The sequence below is a fragment of the Tauraco erythrolophus genome, chromosome 4 (assembly GCF_009769465.1).
Source record: "Tauraco erythrolophus isolate bTauEry1 chromosome 4, bTauEry1.pri, whole genome shotgun sequence".
Lineage (NCBI taxonomy): Eukaryota > Metazoa > Chordata > Aves > Musophagiformes > Musophagidae > Tauraco > Tauraco erythrolophus.
In genome coordinates, this window is record NC_141468.1 from 20,128,860 (window position 1) to 20,154,112 (window position 25,253).

At 37.6% G+C, this 25,253-nt stretch overlaps 1 protein-coding gene across 1 annotated transcript in view; it reads left to right on the plus strand.

Annotated features, from left to right (window-relative positions):
- The window catches only part of TAFA5 (TAFA chemokine like family member 5), a 390,119-nt gene that overhangs the window by 264,825 nt on the left and 100,041 nt on the right, over positions 1–25,253 (plus strand). The window lies entirely within an intron of this gene.

The window sequence follows — 25,253 nt, forward strand, 5'->3', positions numbered from 1 at the left end:
AATGCAAAGTGGTGTAAACTGGTAGTGCCTCATTAAAAAGTAAAAGCTCTGTAGAATAAATTTTCATGTGTTCCAACTAGCAATGGCAACACCATTGAAATTCCTTGAAAGAGTGTTACTGACTAATAGTATAGATGTTTCAGTGACAATTTTTTAATTGGAATTTTCACTTTTGCTTTGGCTTGATATGCAGCTGAATGTGAAGGGCGTGGTATGGTTATATTTTGCATGTGATGATAGGATCAGCAGTGAAATGGCATTCTTTTTCCCCCTACTTTTTCCTCCTTATAACCTTAAAAAATCACTGCAAAAAAGCCTGAAAGGTGTTATGCCACTGGGAAGCTAATGTGACTGCTCCTGTGTGATAGTTAATATTATTGAAGAAAACACTGTTACTATAGTTGGAATATAGTATCTGAATACACCTTGCATGTCCAGCATTCCTTCTGTCCTTAAAATGATGATTCTGTATGATTCACTGCAGATGCAGTGATAGCATGCAGCTGGAAAACTGCTGACATACAGAGAGGAATGAAAATATTTCACTTTGAAATAATTTTTTGAGACAAATGGATTTCTGTTTTACAGTTAAATAAGATGTTAACAATGGGACAATCTTCAAGGCAGGTCTGCCAGTGCAAGGCTATTAGCAAGCATTCAGGTTAAAAATAAAATTGGAGGCATATTGAAAATAGTTGATTCAAAATGGTATGTTTTGATCTAGTCTCAACTAACAAAAGTGAAAAGAATATGTTTATGTATAGAACTATAATAAATTCACAGATTGCCTTTGAATACTGACTGGTTTGAGTCCTCATATAAACATATTGCTGAGAACACCCTACTGTTTCCTCAGAATTTAGTCTTACCAGTCATTATCAAAGAAGACAGCTCAAAGGAAGTTTCAGAGCTACCCACAAAGCTAAATATAGAACATCATGCACATTCTGTTTTTGCATTTTCCTTTCCCTGTTTTTGGTACTCTGTAAGACAGTTTCTTAGCTGTTTCTTTGGTAATGTGATACTATATCCAGTAATTCTCTTCTTTCCTGTTTTATTGTAAGATAATAAGACTTAATTGCTTAAGAAAGGAACAATTTTATTATGGCATTTATAGTTGTAACTTTAGCAAAAATACTTGTCAGCAATTCAAAAATTCATCATATGTTTTCCATTTTAAAACATCGAAGTTCTAAGGGGAAGTAAAAATTTTGCATCATCTGATGGGAACTAAATACAATTTTTCTTCCATCAGTTATGGCCTATGGTGAGATTTGTTTGCTGTAACTTGGGTATCCAAAGTTAGTTGACTAACTTAGTAAATCCAGTTTTTCTTTATACCCAATGGTGAGCAAAAGGCACCTTCTGAGGGTAATTCTTCTCATCCTAAGTGTCTAAGATAAATCAGAAGTTGCACTCTCTGGTACTCAGCATTTCTCTGTCTTGCCTTAAGAAAACTATGGTGGTGAGACTTTAGAGAGCTAGAATGTATGTAGGTTTTATTCCTGAATTAAGTTAAAAAAATAGTTTTACATAAACACATTTATATAGGAAAGAGTAAACAAGCACTTCATCTTGTCTCTAATCGGCTTGCAAATAAAGCTGGCAGATAAATTAGCCATTGACTAACAAGTATCCATCTGTGAAATTTACTAGGTTCATAGTTTAAAGACTATGCACTGAATTATTCTGTACTGTTTATATTCATTTATAGAATAAAATGTTTTAAGCACACCTACTAAATGTTTTCTTCTGGACAGGAATTCTATGTAAAATTATGTCTGAGAAAAGCTAGTTTTGTCTCTGATGTTAAATCAAATACTGCTGGTTTAGGAATGCAACAACTAAACATATATATATACATATTTTATGTAAAAAAACCCCAGCAAACCAACAAGGGTATTTTCACCTACAGAAATATTCTGTCTAGCAGAAATTCCATTCACTTTTTTCTTATATATCTCATTTTCCAAATAAACAAATAAATTATTCTCTGAGCTTTCTTAAATAGGACATAGAGTGTGCTTTTGCAAATTTTCTTTTTTTTATGGTATAGTTGGTGTTAAGAAAGTAATTGCTATTTGAGATTTCATTTCTGCTATCAAAAAAGAAAAAAAATCTCATTGGGCAGTGGTTTTTTTCATGCTAGTTTACTTTCCTGAGATTTGGTTCTTTCAGTTGTATTCTTTATATAGTCTTGATTTTAATGATATTCTTTTTGAAGAAAAGGTAGTAGAATTAGACCTGAGACATTTAATAATTAATGCACAGTAATTTTGAAGGAGGCAGGCATAATAGGCATGACCTGCTAACCTACTACCAAGGAAACATTACCTAACAATTGTGTTACAGCTTCTGGCAAGAGACTGTTTGGAAGATTCAGTACCAAAGCTGGTAATTTTTACAACCTTAAAATTCATCATATTGTACCTGGCTACCATTTGTGCATTGTTTAATGGAGAGAAGTGCCTTAGAATATATTCAGTTATGCTGTATGTTTCCTGGAGCTCTGAAACGCAAGTGTCAATTATTGCAGTAAAAAGAGTAAGTAATTTAAGGGCCCTTAAACATCACAAGCATTGTCTGAGATTGCACTTGTCAACGTAGCTCTTAGAGTAAGTCCTGAGTTGATTACCAAAATTCACTCTGATTTCCACTGCTTCATCAGCTAAGGTCTTTTCCTAAAACATGAAAGACAGTATATGTCAGATAGATAAAACCGAAATTCTTAAAAATGAAAATGCAGTATTTAGGGCTTAGTCTGATCAGAGCATGAAGAACGGAGATTTTCTTGAAATGTTTCCCTATGATGGAGAGTGCTGATTTAGTCTTTATTTTTTTCTAGCAGTCTTTAAGTATGGCAGATTGCTAATGTAGTCTGGAAAAATGGCATCAATATTCACCCTGATTTCAAGCTTGGTTTAATGTTGATTGCTTCATTCCTAGATCCACAGAGTCATAATGTATGTTTGGTATGTTTGGTTCTGATGTAATATTTATTCATGAATGTAGGTTGTGTGATATTATGACAGTAGTTTGCCTGCGCTTTTAGTTATATTATTATTATTTACAACTAGCATTCCGTAGTCCCTTTTTTGATATCAAATTCTATAGCAATGACCTCAGTTGCATTGCTTTGATAAGATATTATATTTCAACATAACATCTGGTTTATCACCAGAGTAATTTCCCTGTATGTCAGTCAAGCTTCATCAGCTTTTTAAGCTGGAGTCTGTGCGAGATGGGAAGATAGCAATCATTCTCTATTTTTGTCCAGTACCTTTGCTAATTTAAACTTGTTTTAAAGCAAATGACAAAAAGTCTTTGATAATAGTGTGTGTACACATGGACCCATGGTTTGCGTTCTTTCACAAGAATTGTATCTATCTGAAAATAAAATTTGTTATGACAAAGGATTTCATAGAATACAAATATATTAACCTGAGAAGAGTGGGATGAACATTTAAATGTTCAATAGATTCCAGTAATTCTGTCCAATATATATTTATAGCTCAAAAATAAACAGCAATTTTCTCCAGAAAATAGAAACAGTTGATAAGAGGAAAAGTGGTATGAGAGAAGTGGTTTAATTGCTTGAGAAAATTAGGATGGCAATCTTTAATTCGCTTACCTGAATTCTGTGATTAGAAGATTCTCATGCTCTGAATTGGAGTTCTGGCTACTTTTGTGTTCACAAAGCGCTGTAAGAAATTACAGGACATTGATCCTGATATCCCAAATTCCTGAATTTGAATTAGCTGAATTCAAAGTGTTCAGAAAATTTATGTTGTGAATCAGAGCCTTTTTTTTTCGTTTGGTTGTTTTGGGTTTTTTTTTTACTTTTTAAAGTTTTACGAAAGTTTTAATGCTTTTGCAATCATTGTAACAATATTATTTTCTATAGAATCTTAGTTGGCATAATTTGTTCATACATTATGATTAACATGCTTTTCAGCTGGCATTGATTGATTTTGTTTAACACAGAAACTCAAGATCCGCAAGAAAGCCACATTAGTTTCAATCAATAATTCCCTGCTCTTCTCATTATCTCTACAAGTCTACAGGGAAGTGTAAGGGTCAGAACTGATCATTAATAGAATCCTAGGTCATGCACTTGAAATAAAACTGCCTAATACATGGAGAGCTTCATTATTCTAAAGTATCTATACTGGGGGAAAAAAAAATCACCACCCACAAAAAACAGGAGGACTATAATGATTTTCAGAAATGAGAATTTTAGCTTTTACATTTAGAATATTTCATATGTTTGTTAATGTGCCATTTATATTATTCTATCCTGGTTTTATTACAGATATTTGCCAATGTTTCCTCGCTATAAATATTACACATTTAACTTAGTTGCATATAAGGTATGTCAATTTAAAATGAGTAAAATCAAAAGGGACAGCAGGATGGATATGAAATTAAAAGCAAACTGAATAATACTACGTAGACATTTTGCTGGACCAGAAGCGGTATACTGTATAGTGTGGAAGATTTCGGTTTGGCCATGATTTGGCCACTATTTGGCCATGAAAATGATCAGAGGGCTGGAACAATTCTTCTGTGAAGAAAGGCTGAGAGAGTTGGGGTTGCTCAGCCGGGAGAAGAGAAGGCTACAGGAAGATCTTATTGTGGCCTTTAAATGTATGAAAGAGGCTTATAAGAAAGAGAAAAGCTTTTTAACAAGGTCTGTAGTGACAGGACAAGGGGCAATGGTTTTAAACTAAAAGACAGTAGATTTAGATTGAACATAAGGAAGAAATTTTTTACGATGAGGGTGCTGAAACAAGTACGGTAGAACAGTTTGTTCCATGAACAACTGAGAAGTTGTGGATGTTCTCTCCCTGGAAGTGTTCAAGGTCAGGTTGGACAGGGCCTTGAACAACCTGATCTAGTAGAAGATGTCCCTGCCCATGGCAGGGAGGTTGAACTAGGTAATCTCTAAAAATCCCTTCCAATCCAAAACCTCCTATGATTTTATGATTTATTTGACCCTGAACAATAAATGGTAGCAATGGTAAATAAATGGTAGTAAAACAATTGGTTATTCTGCTAGGTAGTTATGAAGTTAAACAGAGTAGAATATGTATTTAGCTTGCCTTGCTATTCTACTTGAAAGATTGGAAAGAGTGATGATTACTTTAAACTGGAGAATATTTTGCCTATAGTGAACATTTTGGAAAAATTATCATAATAAAATTCTTCTGATTCTCCAGGGTCTGAAGGACAATATAATCAATTTTCTGTTTTCCCTTTTTCTGTTTAAACGGAGAGCCTAGGTATCAAAAAAACACTGTCAATACTGACATTTCAGTTATGGAATCACAGAAAAGGTTAGAACCTTCTTAGATTTTTGAAGAACCACAGAATCACAGAATCACAGAATGGTTTGGGTTGGAAGGGACCTTGAAGATCATCAGGTACACTAAACAGTTAAGCTCACTGAGTAGCCAGTGTATATAGAAGATCTTCTGTCTACGAGACGTCTAGCACTCCTGAAAATTAAATCCTTAATTTGTAAGTACTTAATATTACTGCTAAGTGGGAGGCTACATGGAATAGGAAAGAAATGCATATGTGATGGTTTAATATTTGCCTGGGAATATTCTGAGTGTGGTTATAAGCCTGATTTCCAAAGAATAAAGGAGATTTGTTTATAATCAGGGCTTTTAAACAATCCTAGAACTTGTTAACAAGTGGTCATAGTTAATGTTGTGTGTGCTACTGGTAGGATGTAATAATGCACTGCAATATAACAAGTTCCTTCCTTTCAAGGAAAGGAATAAATAATATTTTTTCATTGCTTATATACCCTTATTTTAAGTTTTAGTGTACCTTCTTGAGCCTTGGCAGCCTTTTAGAGTTTTTTTATGATGTGTCTGAAATGTTCCAAATACTGTATGTGCTCATTTATGAAATAACCATTGAGTAGCCATCTTTGGCTGTACCTTAGAGTATTAATAATTTCTGTTTACTTCTACCTAGAAATAATTTTAAAAGAAAAGAGTACCCTTAACTGTATTACTTTGCTTAGACAAGGGGAAGGATAGCAACTATGCATTTGCCAGCACCATAGACATAAAACTTAGTTTTCAATGTGACTTAAAAAAATAATAATTACTTTCTCCCTTTCCTCACCCTAACTCCCATATATGCAGTTACAATTGTATCTGTACTTACAGATGCACCAAAGCATGTACAATGCTTTATTTCATTCAGCTGCCTCTGGACTGTAGATTTTCCCAGTTACTGACAACGGAAGTTAAATTGTCTCTGTGACTCATGAGCTTCCCCTTCCTGTGCATGGTATTGGCACATTGTGCTGATTTCCACCTTGTGGGTCAGTTTTCATTTAGAAATGCACAGACAGTTGAATTTCACTGCAATTGCTTTGCTTCCTGCTCCAAACTGTTAAGGACAACATCTGACATTCCAAATCAAGTTGAGTAATAGTTCTTATGTAAATAATATCACAAACTTGGTAAAATCTTACAAATGCTCTCACATAAAATACATTTATTCTCTTTGGTCATGAATGTCAAGTGTTAGTTAGAGACTGAAGTGTTTCTGGGGAAGAAATGCCACTATTCAACCTCAAGCCCGAAAGTGAGCAATTTAAAACAAACATATCAGTAGCTGCCGCATCAATGGCGACACTGATGTGTCTTTCAGAAATACAGGGAGATCGGTTAGGTTTCTCCCTTCTGACTGAGAATCCACAACAGGAATAACCAAAGACATGACAAAAAAGCAACCAACCAATGAAAAAAACCCAACCTGCTTAGGAATGTAACAACGATATCGGTAACTACCCAAGGGGAATATTTTCATCAAGAAAATGGTTAAGGGCCTCAGTATGTTATGAAATTTTTGATACCTAAACTCAAATGACTGCGGCCTCACCTGGAGTACTATGGTCAGTTTTGGACGCCTCAATATAAGAAGGACATCAAACTATTAGAATGTGTCCAGAGGAGGACAACTAAGATGGTGAAAGGTCTGGAGGGTAAGATTTATGACATGCAGCTGAGGTCACTTGGTTTGTTCAGCTTGGAGAAGAGAAGGCTGAGGAGTGACCTCATCAGAGTCTACAACTTTCTCAAGGGGAGCAGCAGAGGAGGAAGTGCTGATCTCCCTCTGGACACCCATGGTAGAACACTAGGAATGAAGCTGCATCAGCAGAACTTCAGATTGGACATTAAGAAAAGGTTTTTCACTGAGAGAGTAGGTCGGTCACTGGAACAGGCTCCCCAGGGGAGTGATCACGGCACCAAGACTGTCAGAGTTCAAGGAGCATCTGGATGACGCTCTTAGTCATATGATTTAGTGTTAGGTGGTCCTGCAAGGAGTAGGCAGTTGGACTTGATGATCCTTATGGTCCCTTCCAACTTGGGATATTCTGTGAATCTATGATTCTAGGAATGGATGTAGCATAAAGATGCAGACCGAGATTTTGCATAGTGCTAGTGTTTTCCACAGAATAATTCATTCTTCATCAGTCAGGTAGCAGAGAATGAGCACTGATCACATCTTGAAAGTCAGGGCCCATAGAGGTTTACGGGTTCTCAGGCTATCTTTTTTTTTTTTTTTTTTTTGGTAGCTATCAATGGCTTCCTAATGACAAGTAGATCTATAGATCTCCTTCCATGATCTAAGAATGTTTATGGAGTAACAAATCAAGAATGTAGAGGAATTCAGTTTAAATAATTATGCAGCAAATCGGCAGATTATTTTCTACAATATTCTGAAGGATTATATACTACAGATTGAGAGGAAACACTTTGACTATATAAGGGAAATTGATCTGAGATAAGTGTAAATAAAATGTAATTGAAGATAAAATACGTTTCTAAGCCTTGCACCTATAGCAAAGTGACCAAACTGGAATTACTTTTCACTCATAAGCATCCTTCCTTGAGGTTAAACCTGCCATTAATATACCATTTCAGGTTAAGTGATGTCTGTCTTTCTAAATGATAGTGCAGGGAAATATTTAGGAAAGCAGAATTTAATTATGTGATTTGGAAGGTGGCCAGGAACCAGGGGTTAACACTGGTACTATTGCAAGGAGTGCTGAGAGAACTTTAATTGCCTCTAACGCTTAGTGCCTTGCTTTCACATTTCATCTGAAAGACAACACCCTCAGCCTCCCGGTGTTTCATTGGATGCATTAGTTCATCAATGCTAACAGCTTTGTTTCCTTTAGTTTCTTGATGCTCCTAAGCAGTCACCCATGTAGTCTAATCCTCTTTCATCTATGTGCTCTGATGGCAGTTCCCGCACAGAAAAATGGTTGGAGGTTATGTGACATTAGATTGTGGAACAATTTTCTGAGGGAGTGGCTAGAAGCCTAATTACTACAGACATTTTAAATTGAACTGGACAAAATACTAGCGAACATATTCTGCATTAGCATAAGTATGCACCGCATCACTGGATAGAGTATTCTGGGCTTGATTTCTTGCGGCAAAGCACCACCAACAACCACAGCAGTGTGATTGCAATCTGATTCATTAGCTAACTTCAGGCAATAGGTCAATGTGACGTTCCTAAATTAAGGAGTTTGGTCACTGTAAGCTCCCTCTGCAGACAGGGATATGAGATGGGCATGATGGAGGTCACATACTGTCAATATTGGAATCGTCTTCTGAAAGCTTCTCTCTTTATCTCTATTATAGGATTAAAGAAAACATAGATTGACTAGCAGAGTAGGTTTTGTGCTTGAGTGTTATGTGTGTAAAACTTCAGGCCATCAGCTGCTCAGATTCCCTTCTGGAAAAGCCACTGTCTTCACTGATTAGAGGCAGTTTAGGGAAAAATTTAATGTGTTTGTATTATCCTCTCTGCTTGTCATCCTAGGTTATAGTTATCCCTGAAAGAGGGGGAAAAGAGAAACTTTCAAAACTATTCATGTGCGAAGGTGGGCTTCTGTGAGGGCACTGTGCTTGTCTCCAGTGAATGCAAGAGAATATCGAGAGATGAGGCTTTTTAGATATCTCTGACATCAATGGATGACAGAAAACTATAGCTAAACAACGCTTCTGGCACTATCTGAGAGCAACATGGACAAGGAGTACTTCCTCCCCTCAAAAACAAAAACCAAACCTCAATAAGCACAGAGAACTATAAACAGAGAAATAATATGTTTCATAAAAGGGAATCAAGAAAGCCTATAATATCATTACAAATTGCATTTTAAAGCTGTATACTGCTTTATTTTTATTTTACCTTAGATGCAATATCTGCAATGATAGATGGTGTGTCAGAAGACTCCTAGAAAAGGTTAAAATTGATTGCTAAATTAGTGAGAATATTAATAGCACTACTGCATCCAGCACCTGGAAAAGACTAGTTAATGCTAGGCATTTTTGTATGCCTCTTTTGGAATGCTCTGAACAGGACCGATTCAGAGAAAATACCCACTTTGGAAACAGAATCTTGGGAAGCTACCTATTTAAGGTGATGCAAAGGAGTTAGATTTCCCCTGCTGCTAGGGGTTGAGGTCATACTGCAGGAGGAAAAAAAGTATGTGGCATTAAAGCTGGCATTTTCATATCACAAATAAACTTCTGGTGTGACTGTACTTTTTATTTGCATAACTTTTTTTTCTTATGTTACTGTTGTATTATTTCTACAATATCATAGGCATGCAAGGTGCTTCATAAGGAAGTTTCATACACTCCTAGACTGAAAGCACTTCCAGTCTAATGACAGACTGAGACCTTGTTTGTACAGCCATACAAGGAAGGAAATAAGGCTATGTAGATGCTTCTTTTTGTTAATTATCCAGTTTGTGGGGAGTAGGATAAGGAGAAAAGTCCTCCAAACTTCTTGGTGCTCTCAGATGAGATGGAAGTGGGAAAGTGAAATTTCCATCCACTTGTTTCAAAGTATTACTTTGAGAGTTCCAGTCTTTCCTCTAGCATCCTTGCTAGGAAGGTATACAGAGAGGACCTCTACCCTTGCTCATCCCTTTGAGAGGGCAAGATTAAGCCCCAATTGAATGTGAAGGAAAAGGATATACAACTAGTCACGGGGGGGACTCCAAGAGGTGCGAGATAAATGAAAAGGGATGAAGGAAAGAATTGACACTTCTTAAAGGGGAGAGGAGAGAGGATATCAGAGCTAGGCTGTAGTCAGCAAGAAAAAAGGTGGTATTGTGAAAGTAAACATGACTTTGACTTGATGCGAACAGGCTGATTTACTGTGAAATAAACTCTCACTTGAAGGGAGAGTGGCACATACAACAGGAAGGGAACAGAATACATGAAATAAAGAGATGCAGTACAAAACTCAAGTAAGCCTGAAGGTGCTTTCCATATTTTCTAAAGCATTCAAAAAATACCTTCTCTTTATTGTTCATTCTGTGAGCTCCCATGGTAAATTCATCTTACATAAAGAAACTGGCAGTTACCAGCCTACCTGAGTCAGACTCACCTTCCAGCCAATTAATTCCCACTTCCTTCCCTGAACCTCTTCTCGTCACAGCAATCAATAAAGAATTTTTGTACAACCGAGGGTTAAACAGAGTTGGACAATACCTTTGATGGGCTATGAGTTAACTAGGAAGCATCCAGTCTTCTTCCTTACACTTCATATTATACTCTAAAGTTATTAAATATTTTCCTGCATCCTATGTTAACACACTGACTTTCCAGCCTTCGTGCCCAGTACCTTTACTGCACAACATAGTCCTCTTTGTCCAGTACCTTTATGCTGCAGCAGTGATGTTCCTCTGCCTCTCTGATACTGCACTAAGTGGCTATTGCTGTACATCACCAGGGCACTCAGCACAGACCCACGTCCAGACTCTTTCCGTTGCCTTGTGCAATATAAACTTCCTTCAACACACACATAGCATTCCCACATAGCTCCTCACCAATGTTTGCTGATTCAGTGACTTGTGGAGGGGAAGATGTGGACCACAGGACCAACAGAAGGGAAGCAGTCGAAGAGCTGTGGGGCAGTATTGCTGAAGTGGTGCATTCTCAAAATGAAAAGGTGGGGTTTCAGGGAAAACACTGCTAGCATGGAGCAAAGCAAAGGTGGGAAGAGACATAGTGACACAGAGGTGCTTGACATAGAGTGGTTGGAAAGAGCTGGAAGAGGGAAGAGCAAAAAACAGAGGTTGGAGAGAGTGGACCAGGGCAGTATAGAACGAAGTCGGCCTGAAGACTAGAAATTCCTCACCTCAACAAAGAGAAGATGTAGCAGTCTAGACTGTACATCAAAATGGAGTAATAAATTCTTATTTAGAGTAGAAAAAAATAATATTTTGGGAGAGTTTCAGATAAAGAATAGAACTGATTGGGAGTTTTAGTTTTCAGAAAACAAAAATAAAAGAAAAAGTCCATGAATTGGGGTGTTTTTTTGATTGTAATAGGATGTTTTGATGCACTGACCAGCACTGGCATTACAATAACAATAGCCAATGGAAAAAAATCACCTGTTTTCTATCTAATTATCATTTTAAATGTTTTCCTTTATTACTGTTCTGCTGTTTAGTTTTTAAATATCTGCTTTAACAGTCCTACATAATTGGAAGACTCAGTCCCCCTGACCTTGAGAATAATCAGCTTTTTTAAAATACATTTTTAAAGTATACTATCTGGGGTATATGTAATACAAATTAAAAGATTTTAAGAACAGACCCTCTTTGGTAACATAGTCTTCTACATAGAGCAGCAAGCATATTTTAAAATTCAGGCTTCAGCTTTGCATGCAGTACTGAATTTTTAATTTTGCTAAGCATAAAACATTGAGTGTTTGCTAAGAATACTGACCAATTCTGACCAGCTTTTTTAAAGTAAGTAGTTACCCTGGACTCAGTGTTTGCATTCTTGCTTTGACAGCCTTAGGTCAGAATACTTAAATTTTGACATAAGTTTTGGAAGTCTGATCATTGTATAAAAAAATAAACCCAAGGGAATTGCCAACTTTGGAGTGTGGAAAAGAAGGCTGGAGCACTGTGTGTAGGTCCCAGCATAGCCCGGCCTCTACTGTGTAAGCTTACATGCACTGACATGTCCTCCCTCTGTTTTACTGTGTGGTCACGTGGGGATGATACCTCATGGGGTCCTTCTAGAAGGGCCTGCTACCTGCCTGAAGAGCATCAGTAATTTGTATCCAGCCAGAGTTTGAGCTTCCTTGGTAAGACTAATAATGTTTCCTACAAAGTGGCTGGAACCCAATTTTAATGTGATATGACTTTGTGAAACTAGATAAGGGATTCACCATGTTTTAGCTAATAATATCAAGGTTTTCTCTGTGCCTTTTATCTCAAAGGACCTTGAAAAATCCCACAGGTATCTGTTTTTCTCTTATTATCTGTATTTTGGGGCTGTCTCTATCCAAAGTTCAGATTTGCAAATGCAGACAGCTTGGTTAGTAATTTCAGTTTGAATGTTGGCAGCTCTCTATCGAAGTGGTGGGCAGCAGGCAGATAAACTGCCAAAGCACACTAGTCTCATAGTTTTTGGACAGGAGGAGATCTGGGTTTAGAATAGTGGGGTAGTCTTCACTGTTAGGAAAATATTGCTAGGCTTTTAGTACCAGATTTCCAGAAGACCAGTTCTTAGACTCTTTATGCAAAAGAGCTGGGTTTTGCAATTTTGCATTTGTCAGATCTCAGAATTGGAAGTCTCAGTCTGTATGAATATTTTAAGCACCTGACCTTTGTTCATTTTGATTAAAATCAGAATTTAACTGTTCTGTAATTTCACAATCATATGCTAAAAAATGCTGTGTTGGTGCTGATTTCCTTTACCAGTGATGGAACTGCATTCTCTGCATTTGTTGACAGCACTGGGTACTGATCTAGCACATTTTGGTGTATTCTTACAGGTAACATAGAATCTGGCTAGTTTTGAACCTCTGTGCACATTATAGAACCCTTTGTTTTATATATTTAGAAACAAAATATAGATGCTGAATATCATGCTGCCATCAGTTCTGTGGTTAATTTGCACAGTGTAAGATTTTATTTTGTGGTAATTGTATGACGTTTTTCAGATTTACCGCTATATTAATTTTACATATAATTTTATATATAAAAATAGTTTAAGGTATAAATATATGGTAAATATAAAATCATTTTGTTTTACTATTAGTATGTGACATCAGAGTGAATAAATTAGGAGCTGAAGGGCCAAAACACAAAACTCTTCCCCAACAATTAGTGCTTCTGTTACAAATTACTTGTCTATTCGAGAATGACTTTGCAAGTAAAAAAGTCTCTAAGAGAGAAACCGGACAGTACTGTACAAAGTAACCTATCAGTTGTAATTGTCCTAAGATGTTAATTATACCCATGAGTGTTGTTTCTGGGACAAGCCAGAGGACTCAAGTCAAGTTTAAAACAGTGTAAGAGGCCATCTATCTATTACAATGGCTAAACTAATTTATTATGAATTAAGTGGTGCCAGTTCTTTGTGTAGGAAATTCTAAAATGACATTGTGTCCAGTGCGCAAACAAAGATTATGGAAAGGTTTCTGTACTTGAAGTAGTTTTTGCTTCTCTTTCAGATGTTGATGACTATATCTGGAACATGAACTATATTATAGAATTAATGAAAAAGCCTACTCAGACAGAGAGACATGATTCCTATCTTGAGATTCTTATAATTTAAGGTTCACATACTCTAACCTCTTAGTCAAATTAAGAATGCTACTGAAGCTAATGAACCTGTTTCCTTGAATTTGAATTTACAGGATCAGTACTCTTTTGGATAGATAGATATAATTAAAAAAAAGATGGAATCAATGCAGTGACAAGCTTCCAGTAAGAAAGAAATTTGGAGAAGTTCAGATACATATATAAAACAATTTGAATTCTGAAGTTCTTTGTATTAACGTTTTCCATTTTTTAACTCTTTATGACAATTACTGTAAGTAGAGTACTTTTCACTGTAAAGAAATAACCTACTGCAGGCTTTTGTTTGGAACAAGTTTTATATAAAAAACATTAGTATGTATGCACATCTAGGAAACCTTGGGTCACTTCTGAATCTAATGTTCTGGATGAATTTGTATGAAAACTAGCAACCAAATTCAGCAAAAAATGGTATTTTAACTGTGCGATTAGTGAAATTTTGTTTCCTCTAGGGATTTGACCTTCACCTCTATATCCCTGTCACAGTAATGCTAGATCTCTACCCACACTTCTTATTCTTCCAAGTTCACAATAGTTTGTCTCTTAAGTCATATTTCATTCAGAAACAGATATTTCTTTCTCCCTTACTGTGTGTGGTTTTGTCTGTTCTGGAAAAACACCAAAGTTAACTCATTAAATTCTCACGTTTTCTAGCTTTTCATATAGATATGCCCTTCATGGGGTATTTTAGGCTATGTAATACTATGGAACGAGCCACATGGAGTAGCTTTTGGCATACAGGTGAAATGAACTGTAAATGAGCACATGGTAGGTGCTGCAAATAACATTCTGCAATCTGTTGGTTCATGTAAAAAGAGGGTGCATAAAATAAGTGCATAAAAAGATTCAAGGTAACTTTTTTTAAGATGCAATGTACGAAGGTGAATACTGGAGGAGCAATTATAATTTAATTTTATTATACAAACTGTTTTTTCCAACCTTACAGAACTGCATTCTCTGTTTGAAAAAAGTTGATAGTCTTGCTTATACTGTAATTCTGAATCTTCCTATTGAAGTCTGTCTACACAGTTTTCTCAGAGCATGTCTGTAGAAGAAAGATTTGGGGTGTAGCTTCTGTTATATCCTTACCTTTGCATGGGGTGTCAAGCCAGAAAGCTTTTGATTCTGGCTCAGATGAAGCTGTAGATGAAAAAATTCTCTTTCAGTTCCAATCATAGAATCATAGAATGGTTAGGGTTGGAAGGGACCTCAAAGATCATCTAGTTCCAACCCCCCTGCCATGGGCAGGGAAACTCTCCACTACACCAGGTTGCCCAAAGCCTCATCCAACCTGGCCTTAGACACTGCCAGGGATGGGGCATCTACAACTTCTCTGGGCAACCTGACCCAGTACCTCACCACCCTCAATGTAAAGAATTTCTTTCTTATATCTAACTTAAATCTGCCCTCTTTCAGTTTAAATCCATTGCCCCTTGTCCTATCACTACACGCCCTTGTAAAAAGTCCCTCTCCAGCTTTCCTGTAGGCCCCCTTTAGGTACTGGAAGGAGCCAATAAGATCACCCTGGAGCCTTCTCTTCTCCAGGCTGAACAGTCCCAACTCTCTCAGCCTGTTTTCATAGCAGAGGTGCTCCAGCCCTCGGATCATCTTCGTGGCCCTCCTCTGGACTCGTTCCAGCAGCTCGATGTCCTTCTTGTGTTGGGGTCTCCAGAGCTGAACACAGTATTCCAGGTGGGGTCTCACGAGAGTAGAGTAGAGGGGCAGAATCACTTCCCTCGACTTGCTAAGGAAAACTTGAAATGCTAAGGAAATGAAAGGAAATGCTAAGGAAAACTTGAAATAATATTTTTGATGCAGTTCATGTTTTAGAAAAAAAACCCCAACAAATAAAATATATAACACAAAAAATATATTTTGAAATAAATTTATTTACTGTCAGATTTGACAAAAGATTTTACAATATTCTAAAATCTTCTTAACTCACTTTTGATTGAAGAGAAATTAATAGTTCAGATTGCTTTTTGGGTTGGGTTGTATTCTTTTCCCTACTCTGGAATTTTTCACTTTTACTATGCAATGTTAGCATAAGATCATTTTCTTTTCCTTTGAGTTTGACTATTAAAATATAATGAAAAATAGAATTACTAGGCCTTTGACTTTTGGATTCATATCAAATTATGATGAAATTTAGAGGTGTGACATCCTGCTAGTGTACTCCTGGTAGTTTCTATTTTCAACCTCCTTTTTGGGTATTTTTCAAAATAATGGAACTTTTATGATATGTTAATTTGTGCAATATTTGAGATTTCAATTTTCAATTATTAAAAATACTGCACCTACATATTGTATTTACCACAGAGAAGTTATTGCTTTTTGTTTTTGTTTTCCTGTAGAATAAAATGTCCTGATTTTCTGTACTGACAAACAGTTGAATGAGATATTTGAGCCTAAACAATAAATTAGAAAAAAGTTGTTTATAGTAGTATGATAAGCACAGGATATCTATTATGAAAATATATCAGAGTAGATACATGCACATGATAAGCAAAAAGAAAAAATTAAGGTAAGCAGATTGAAATTACAGCAGTATAAAATTCTTGTGATGTCTGTGAAAGTGAGATATAAGAAAATTATAAGAATATTATTATGTACAATAATCATAGAATCATAGAGTCATAGAATGGTTAGGGCTGGAAGGGACCTTCAAAGGTCATCTAGTCCAACCCCCCTGCAAGGAACAGGGATATCTCCAACTAGATCAGGTTGCTCAGGGCCTTGTCCAACCTGGCCTTGAACGTCTCCAGGGATGGAGCATCCACCACCTCTCTGGGCAACCTGTTCCAGTGTTCTACCACTCTCATAGTAAAAAATTTTTTCCTAATATCCAACCTGAACCTACCTCCCTCTATTTTAAAACCATTACCCCTTGTCCTATCATAACTGGCCCTCCTGAACAGCCTCTCCCCATCTTTCCTGTAGGCCCCCTTGAGGTACTGGAAGACCGCTATAAGGTCACCCCGGAGCCTCCTCTTCTCCAGGCTGAACAGCCCCAACTCTTTCAGCCTGTCCTCATAGGAAAGGTGCTCCAGCCCTCTTATCATCTTCGTGGCCCTCCTCTGGACCCTCTCCAACTGGTCCATGTCCTTCTTATGTTGGGGACTCCAGAACTGGACACAGTACTCCAAGTGAGGTCTCACGAGGGCAGAGTAGAGGGGGAGAATCACCTCCCTCGACCTGCTGGCCACGCTCCTCTTGATGCAGCCCAGGACGCGGTTGGCCTTCTGGGCCGCAAGAGCACATTGCCAGCTCATATTGAGCTTCTCGTCCACCAGTACTCCCAAGTCCTTCTCCTCAGGGCTGCTCTCGATCCAATCACCACCCAGTCTGTATTTATGCCTGGGATTGCCACGACCCAGATGTAGGACCTTGCATTTGGCCTGGTTAAACTTCATGAGGTTGGTACGGGCCCACCTCTCCAGCCTGTCAAGGTCCCTCTGGATGGCATCCCTCCCTTCCAGCGTGTCGACGGCACCACACAGCTTGGTGTCATCGGCGAACTTGCTGAGGGTGCACTCCATGCCACTGTCCACGTCACCGACAAAGATGTTGAAGAGGGCCGGGCCCAACACGGACCCCTGAGGGACGCCTCTCATGACCGGTCTCCACTTGGACATTGAGCCGTTGACCACTACTCTCTGAGTGCGGCCATTGAGCTAATTCCTTATCCACCGAGTGGTCCATCCATCAAACCCATGACTCTCTAATTTAGAGAGAAGAATGTCGTGCGGGACAGTGTCAAAAGCTTTGCACAAGTCCAGGTAGATGACATCCATTGGTCGACCCTTGTCCACCGATGCTGTCACCCCATCGTAAAAGGCCACCAAGTTGGTCAGGCACGATCTGCCTTTGGTGAAGCCATGTTGGCTGTCACCCACCACCTCCTTGCTCTCCATGTGCCTTAGCATGGTTCCCAGGAGAATCTGCTCCATGACCTTGCCAGGCACAGAGGTGAGGCTGACCGGTCTGTAGTTGCCCGGGTCCTCCTTGTTCCCCTTTTTAAAAATGGGGGTTATGTTCCCTCTCTTCCAGTCATCGGGGACCTCGCCAGACCGCCACGACTTCTCGAATACAATAGCCAGTGGCTTGGCAACTTCATCCGCCAGTTCCTTCAGGACCCGCGGATGGATCTCATCAGGTCCCATGGACTTGTGCACCTTCAAGTTCCTCAGATGTTCTCGAACCTGCTCTTCAAGTACAGTGGGCGGTGGTTCATCCTCACAGTCCCTGCTAGTTCTTTCCACAGCTTGGGTGGTAAGACAAGAGGCTTTACCATTGAAGACTGAGGCAAAAAATTCATTGAGTACCTCAGCCTTCTCTATGTCCCGGGTAACCAGAGCACCAGTATCCTTCCGGAGGGGGCCTACATTCTCTTTGGACTTCCTTTTGTCCCCTACATACCTATAGAAGCATTTCTTATTGCTTTTTATATCCCTTGCCAAATTCAATTCCTTCAGGGCTTTAGCCTTCCTCACCTGATCCCTGGTCACTCGTACAGCTTCTCTGTATTCCTCCCAGGCTATCTGTCTCCGCTTCCACCCTCTGTAGGCTAACCTCTTTATTTTCAGTTGGTCCAGGAGCTCCTTGCTCATCCACGCCGGCCTCCTGGTCTTTTTGCCCGACTTGTTCTTCGTTGGGATGCACCTCTGCTGAGCTTGGAGAAGGTGCTCCTTGAATGTGGACCAACTTTCCTGGGCCCCTTGTCCCTCCAGGGCCACCTCCCACGGCACTTTGCCCATCAGGTGCTTCAAGAGGCCGAAGTCCGCCTTCTTGAAGTCTAGGGTACAGAGCTTGCTGAATGGTTTCCTTGCTGCCCCATGGATCTTGAACTCCACTGTGTCGTGGTCACTGCAGCCAAGGCTATCCTTAAGTTTCACATCGCCCACCAGTCCCTCCCTGTTGGTGAGCACAAGGTCAAGCATGGCACCCCTCCTTGTCGGCTCCTCTATCATCTGCAGGAGGAAGTTGTCATCCACGCATTCCAGGAACCTCCTGGACTGCCCGTGCCCTGCCGTATTGTCTCTCCAACAGATGTCAGGGTGGTTGAAGTCCCCCATGAGGACCAGGGCTTGTGACCGCGAGGCTGCTCCTATCTGGCTATAAAGCGCCTCATCTGCTCTGTCCTCCTGGCCAGGTGGCCTGTAACAGACTCCTACCGTAACATCCCCTATCCGTCCCCGTCCTCTAATCTTAACCCATAAGCTCTCTGTCAGCTCCTCCTCCGACTCCAGGTGAAGCTCCACGCACTCCAGCCGGTTGCTGACGTAGAGAGCAACACCCCCTCCTCGTCTCCCCTTCCTGTCCTTTCTAAAAAGCTTATACCCCTCCATGTTGACACTCCAGTCATAGGAGAAATGGATATATATTAGCACACTTTTTATCATTGGAATTAAAACGTTTATTTTTTGTCGTCCTAGACTATACCCTTATGATGTAAATATGAAACTACTTGAATGATCTTTAAATGATTTTACCAATTTCAAGGAAACATAATTTTTAAAGTTATTCATGAGAATGGAGTAAACACTCCTTTCCCGCTCTTTTCCCTAGTCATCGCCTGCCTGGCTTTGAACAGTAAAGGCTCCTGCAGAATGCTGGAGCATACTTTCTACAAAGCTATTTGTGTCCCAGATTTGTTGAGTCTAAATACTGTATGATATCAGCTAGAAAATGGGCCCTGGTGTTTGGCAATCTGTAGCCTTGATAACCATCTGTGTCCATAATACTTCCATTAATAGGATGTACTACCCTCATACTAGAATTTCATTATGCTGCAGAGGCAGAGTGGCTGAGTAAGTAGAGATAACTAGTAGCTTATAAGAGTTCCATTAAGAACAGTCATAGATGTTTTCAGAAAAGTAAGGCATAACTATCTTTGAAGGCCTTTTCTGTAAGATATTCAGTGGCTATCGAAACCAATTTTTTATGTTTCTTTTTTTTTTATATATGTTTATAAAGATTCTTTATCTACCAAAGTTTTTTATCATTGCTTTCAGTAGAGCAGTATGGATTTCCATTTCAAGTGTAGATTACATAGCTACCGTTTTCTGGTAGTCATTCAATAGTACAGTTGCAGATATAATCATGAATACAGATCTTTTCTGAAAATGGAGTGTTGCTGCTGGATACATGTGTATCAGTACTCCATCAAAGTAACAAGAAAATAACGCTTTCCATACCCTTATTCAAAAAAATCTTTGGGCTGGGAGAATGTTCAATAGCCAATTACATTAGTTTTCATAAATGCATTTTAGGAAGAATGATGATGTGTTCGTGGTTTTATTGGAATTGTTTTCTTCCCCCATCACGCAAGTTTTGTCACATCCTGTAGAGCAAAATGAGATCAGGTTAAGGGCAAAGGCTTTGACTTCTCAGGTGAGTTAAAATGAGTAAGGTTAGAAAGGAAATGGTGCATTTATAAATAATGACTGGCAAGATTCTTGCTATTCTTGCTCATGGCTGTCTTGGTAGTGCACAAGGACAAACAATCATGGTCCTTTGTTTTGCTGAACACTGTAAAAACTCAAAATAGTAGTTAGTCTCTATCCTGAAGAGTTAAATAGAAAGAAGATGGGGAAAGGGTCAGAACTTTCTAGACAAATCATGACATTAAATAATCTTGTTCCAATTTTGTTCATTTCTGTAGGGTTGTAGAGGAATTAAATTCTGCTGAGAGGTGGTAGAGCTAGGTGATAAAAATTTGTGATGGAAAGAGATTCTAGTGGAAAAGGTGTGAATAGGATACAGCCATAGGAAAGACACTGAGAAGTGTGGGTATGCAGTGAAGCTGAATCTAATATATAAGAGAAGGAAGAGTGAAGGACTTCAGAGCCGGTCAACACAGAGCAGAGAAAGTCCTAGCAATGTTTTAACAACTTTTTCTTGTGTCCAAAGATCTTTTTGTTTAGTGTTTGCATATTTACTTCTGTTATTATTCTACATTATAGTGTTTTCATCATATTGATTTTTTAGAGTTGTTTGGGTTTATTTTTGGTATTTTTTAGTAGTGTTATTGGATGCTGGACTACTGTACTTTTATGAAAAAGAAGCAGAAGTGTAGAAGAAATAAGGAAGATATAGATGATGAAGAGAGAGTTGAGACAAGGACAAGAAGCTAAGCATTGTGGTTCGGTTAAGTGAAATTAGAGGTTGGCTAAAGAGGTGACTCAAAAGGCGATACAGAGGAACTGAATAATTGCAGTGGTAATCGCACATAGTTCCAAGAGAGTAAAAACTGTAATTAACTTTGAATCCGGCTGAAATAAAATTTAAAAAAAACAGGTATAGATTCACCTTTAGATAGAAACAGAAGCCCATTTTTTTCTGGTATTTGTAATGAATGGGAGAACCTCAATCAGGAAAGTGAAACAGGGGAAGTCAATATTGCTATAGATGTCTGAAAATATCCTTATTTATGCCTTCCACTGAGCTGATTTTTTTTTTTTTTTTTTTTTGTATAAGAAGAATAGTGTTTCTTTTAACTCATAATGCGTGCTTCAATCAACTGAAGTAATTAGTCTCCTAAAGGAAGACATTAGCGAACTAGTTAAGTTAGTCATGTTGGTGCAGCTGCAGAGTTTCCTTGTTTCTGGCCATCTTTTTAAAAAGTCACTTCTTCAACCTGAAGCGCTTTTCTCACACACCTGTTAACAGATATTCAGCAATTATTCATCATCTTATGAGGAGAAGCTAGAAACACCACCAGTCATCTAAACCAGATGATAAATATTCCTGCTCATGAAAGATTACTTGAAATCCAAATTTGTGCAGGACTTTTATTTTTCATGCCTTTTCACCTTATATTCAGGGACAAAGAGTTTTCACAATTTTGGTGAGGAAAACCTTTCTGTTACAAGTAACTGTGGTGCACAAGTTTCTTCAGCTACTTCTTTTTCCCATTTTTCTTGGGTAGACTGTTCAGACCAAGGTGTCCTTCTTTTGTTGCAAAGTTCTTAATAGATAATCATATTTCTAAAAATAATCTGAATTAAGAATTGAATAAATATGTTCCATTGCTTGGTCAGTAGGACAAGGACATTGTCGATAATGTTTCCCTAGACATCCATCTTCTTGCCTCCTTTTTCACCCCCTGTATATGCTATATCTATAAGTATTTTACATATTTTTTTGTTTTAAAAACTGTGAATCAGTCCTGAGCTTCATGGGACAAGGAGAGTCAATGAAGTGTTCAGGATTGAGGAAACTGAGGTATGTTCAATGTAAGGATGGGGAAAATATAAGATGTGACACTAGATTTCTCATGTGAAGAGACAGGTAATTTAATAGAAAGTAATTTGCAGTTTTACCATAATGAGAGGGGAGTAACATCTCACATCTGCTTCAGAGTAAGTATTTGCTTGCTAATAACTCTAGAATAGTTAAGCAAATACTAAAATCCATTTTTACTCATCCTTCTGCCCCTGTCATAATACTGATTAGTCATCTTGTCAGTTTTCAGCTAAATTCACAAAAATCTTACCAGTGAGGAGTGAAGGGTGATTTGCCCAGTAAGGGTCATATTATATTGACTTACAAGACAAAGTAAGAAGATGGTAGTTCTGTGTCATTCATTATCCTGTGTTGCTGGAGGGAAGGAAGCCTAATAGGGCAGCAAGCCTTTAGCAGTACCTTCTTATCTCTGGTAATCTCAAACACTTACTGGTGAGGAGACTGCATGTTCCATCCTTCCTTCCTTCCTTCCTTCCTTCCTTCCTTCCTTCCTTCCTTCCTTCCTTCCTTCCTTCCTTCCTTCCTTCCTTCCTTCCTTCCTTCCTTCCTTCCTTCCTTCCTTCCTTCCTTCCTTCGGGCTTTTTCTAATAGCTGCTGTTTGAACCCATGTGCAGTTGAACCATCATAATATCGTCAGCCAATTAGTTCAAAGTTAGTTGTGTCAGGAAATTTTTTATGATGTCCCTAGTTCTTTTACTGTGTGTTGTTATAAGCAACGGTTTGTTTTTCCTATGGCACTCAAAATTGTGTGTATGCACATATGTGTGTAGCCTTCTAGTAGATTAGCCTGTTTAATTTGCCCTCATCAGGTGTTCCAGTGATTTCATCCTCTTTGTTCCTTTCTTTGAACCTTCCTAGTTCAACTGTATCTTTTCAGTTTTAAAACTGCCTCAGTAGTGTGGCTTATGTAGCTCCGTAATGGGGGGCTTTTTTTTCTGTTTTGTTCTCTGTTCTTTTCTTAGTAACTTGCATTATCCTGCTTCCAGTTCTGACAGCTACTGAGTGCTTGGTTGATGTTTCTTTTGAAACATTCCTAGTTTGATTCCCAGATCTCTCTCTGAGATGATAATAGCTAATTTAGAGTACTTTCCTCTGTATCTATAGTTAGAGCTGTTTTTTTTTTTTTTACTATGTACATTACTTTGTTTTTATTGACATTGGATTTCAGATGCCATTTTATCTTCTGGTTTCACAGCAGTATAAGATCTCTTTGTAGCTTTCACAATTTTCTTTCTACTGCTCAGAATAATGTATTTCCATCCGCATATGCACCTCACAGTTCCAGCTCAGTAAAAATCATAGCATCACAGCTTCCTTCTGTTGGACATTCTGATTCCTATTCATCTATATTTTATCCTGTTTCTTAGTAAACTTAATACTAAACAAACCTTACAGTTGTGCTGTTTTCTCAGTGTAAGAAAGATTATTAGATTTCAGGTTATCTTTGATTTTTTTTTTTAATTTACTTTTTCTGATCTCTGTGTTCCTTTGTAGGGCAAGGATGCCAAAAGCAGAGAGAATATATCTGTTATGTTAGTTCATTTAACATAACAAAATAATATCACTCCTGGTAGTTTGAAAAGAGGGATTTCTGAGATGGGGTGGAAATTGTTAATATATCAGCCTTGAAGCTCCAGAATCATGTCTTTTTTCCAGTCTCATATCAGTAGTCAATTGCTGTTGAAAAATTTCTCTTTGTTGTAGAATAATCAGTTGATCATGCTGACCAGCATTTAACCTGATTGCTTTCCACATTATGATTTTTTTCTTAGTCTCTTTTCCCTTTTCCTTTTCCTTTTCCTTTTCCTTTTCCTTTTCCTTTTCCTTTTCCTTTTCCTTTTCCTTTTCCTTTTCCTTTTCCTTTTCCTTTTCCTTTTCCTTTTCCTTTTTTTGCTTGTTTTTTTTTTCTGTAATGAAAGTTTTAATTTATTAAAAGCTGAAAGGTTATTATGATTATCAAGTGGTTGGAAATGTAGTGGTAGTCAAGGTTGCCTATAATATACAATATTAGTTCATGAAAATTCACACCAAAAAATGTGCAGTTTGTTTACAAGAATCTTTAATCCCTAATAAAAATTCTGTGCCTGACAATTCCTTAGTTACAGCATGAGTCCTAGTTCAAAACCTTGCAAGTCAAGATTGTTTCTTTTCTGTTAAATAAAAATACACTTAAACTGTATGATTTTTTACCATTAACAAAGTTGTAAATGATCTCACAATCTATTAAGGGCCTGTGTAAAATAATTTACTCTGTATATCTGAGCTTCTAGCCAAAATGACTACTGACCCCATATCTCTCATATGGCATATTGTCATGTTTGAAACATGCTGATCAGAATAAAATGTTATTTTGTCAGTTTGTTTACTTTGTTTTTTATTTCTAAGAGTTTAAAACAAATCTCTGGAGATCACCTGTACAGAAAATAAAGTTTTTGGATAAGTAAGACATTAAAATGTATTCTGGGATAAGATAAAAGAAAAGTTAGGTTTGAGAATTCATATTCTTAAAAAAATATTCCTTCCTTGACATCTTAAAACTTTTTTTTATTGTTACTTATTTTTTGTATTGTTTTTTCTTCTAGATTGTAGTTTTTTGCATCTGTATTGTAGAAGATTATAAATTCTATTGGCTTAAAAATACAAGTCATACATGTAATACAAGTGTTTCATTCTTCATAATTAATGTTTTTTTTCACTCCTTTTTCAGATTTTTAGATGCTTATTTTCATTACTGAATTAGTTCTACAAGTTGTTTTAGCTTTGAAGCTTTGAAAGAGAATATAAAACCTATTACTTTTAAGGTATCTTCATTCTCTGCTGCTGATTAACAAAGATTAATAGTATTTTAAATTATAATTTAATTAGATCTATCAATTCAAACAGGATATTAGTTTGTATATATGTATAATATTAATGTAATTGAATGTCAAACTCATTATATGGTATAACGATTTTGCCACATTTGGGGTAACTTTAAGAAGAAATACTTGAAATAGTTGGCATTTACAGCACATATAATGTCTCTGCCTTTAGGCATAGCCTAAGGCTTAGAGCATTTTTAGCAAGTGGAGCTCTAATAGAATCCATTTTCATAAACAAAAACAGAATTTAAGTTATTCTTCCCAGGGATTAGCTATCTGGGACTATTCAGGAATGTATTTATATTAGTGTTAATTTCCTTAGCATGCTAATTTGATTTTATTTCACATTTGTATGCTTAAGTACAAACCCCTCCAGGACCATCCCTACGTCAATCAGCACATGCAAATACTTTCTTTTGGTTCTGTTTAAGCTACTCTTGAAAGAAATTTAGAGAAGCAGATCTACAAAGTATTTCCAAGGGATTTCATTT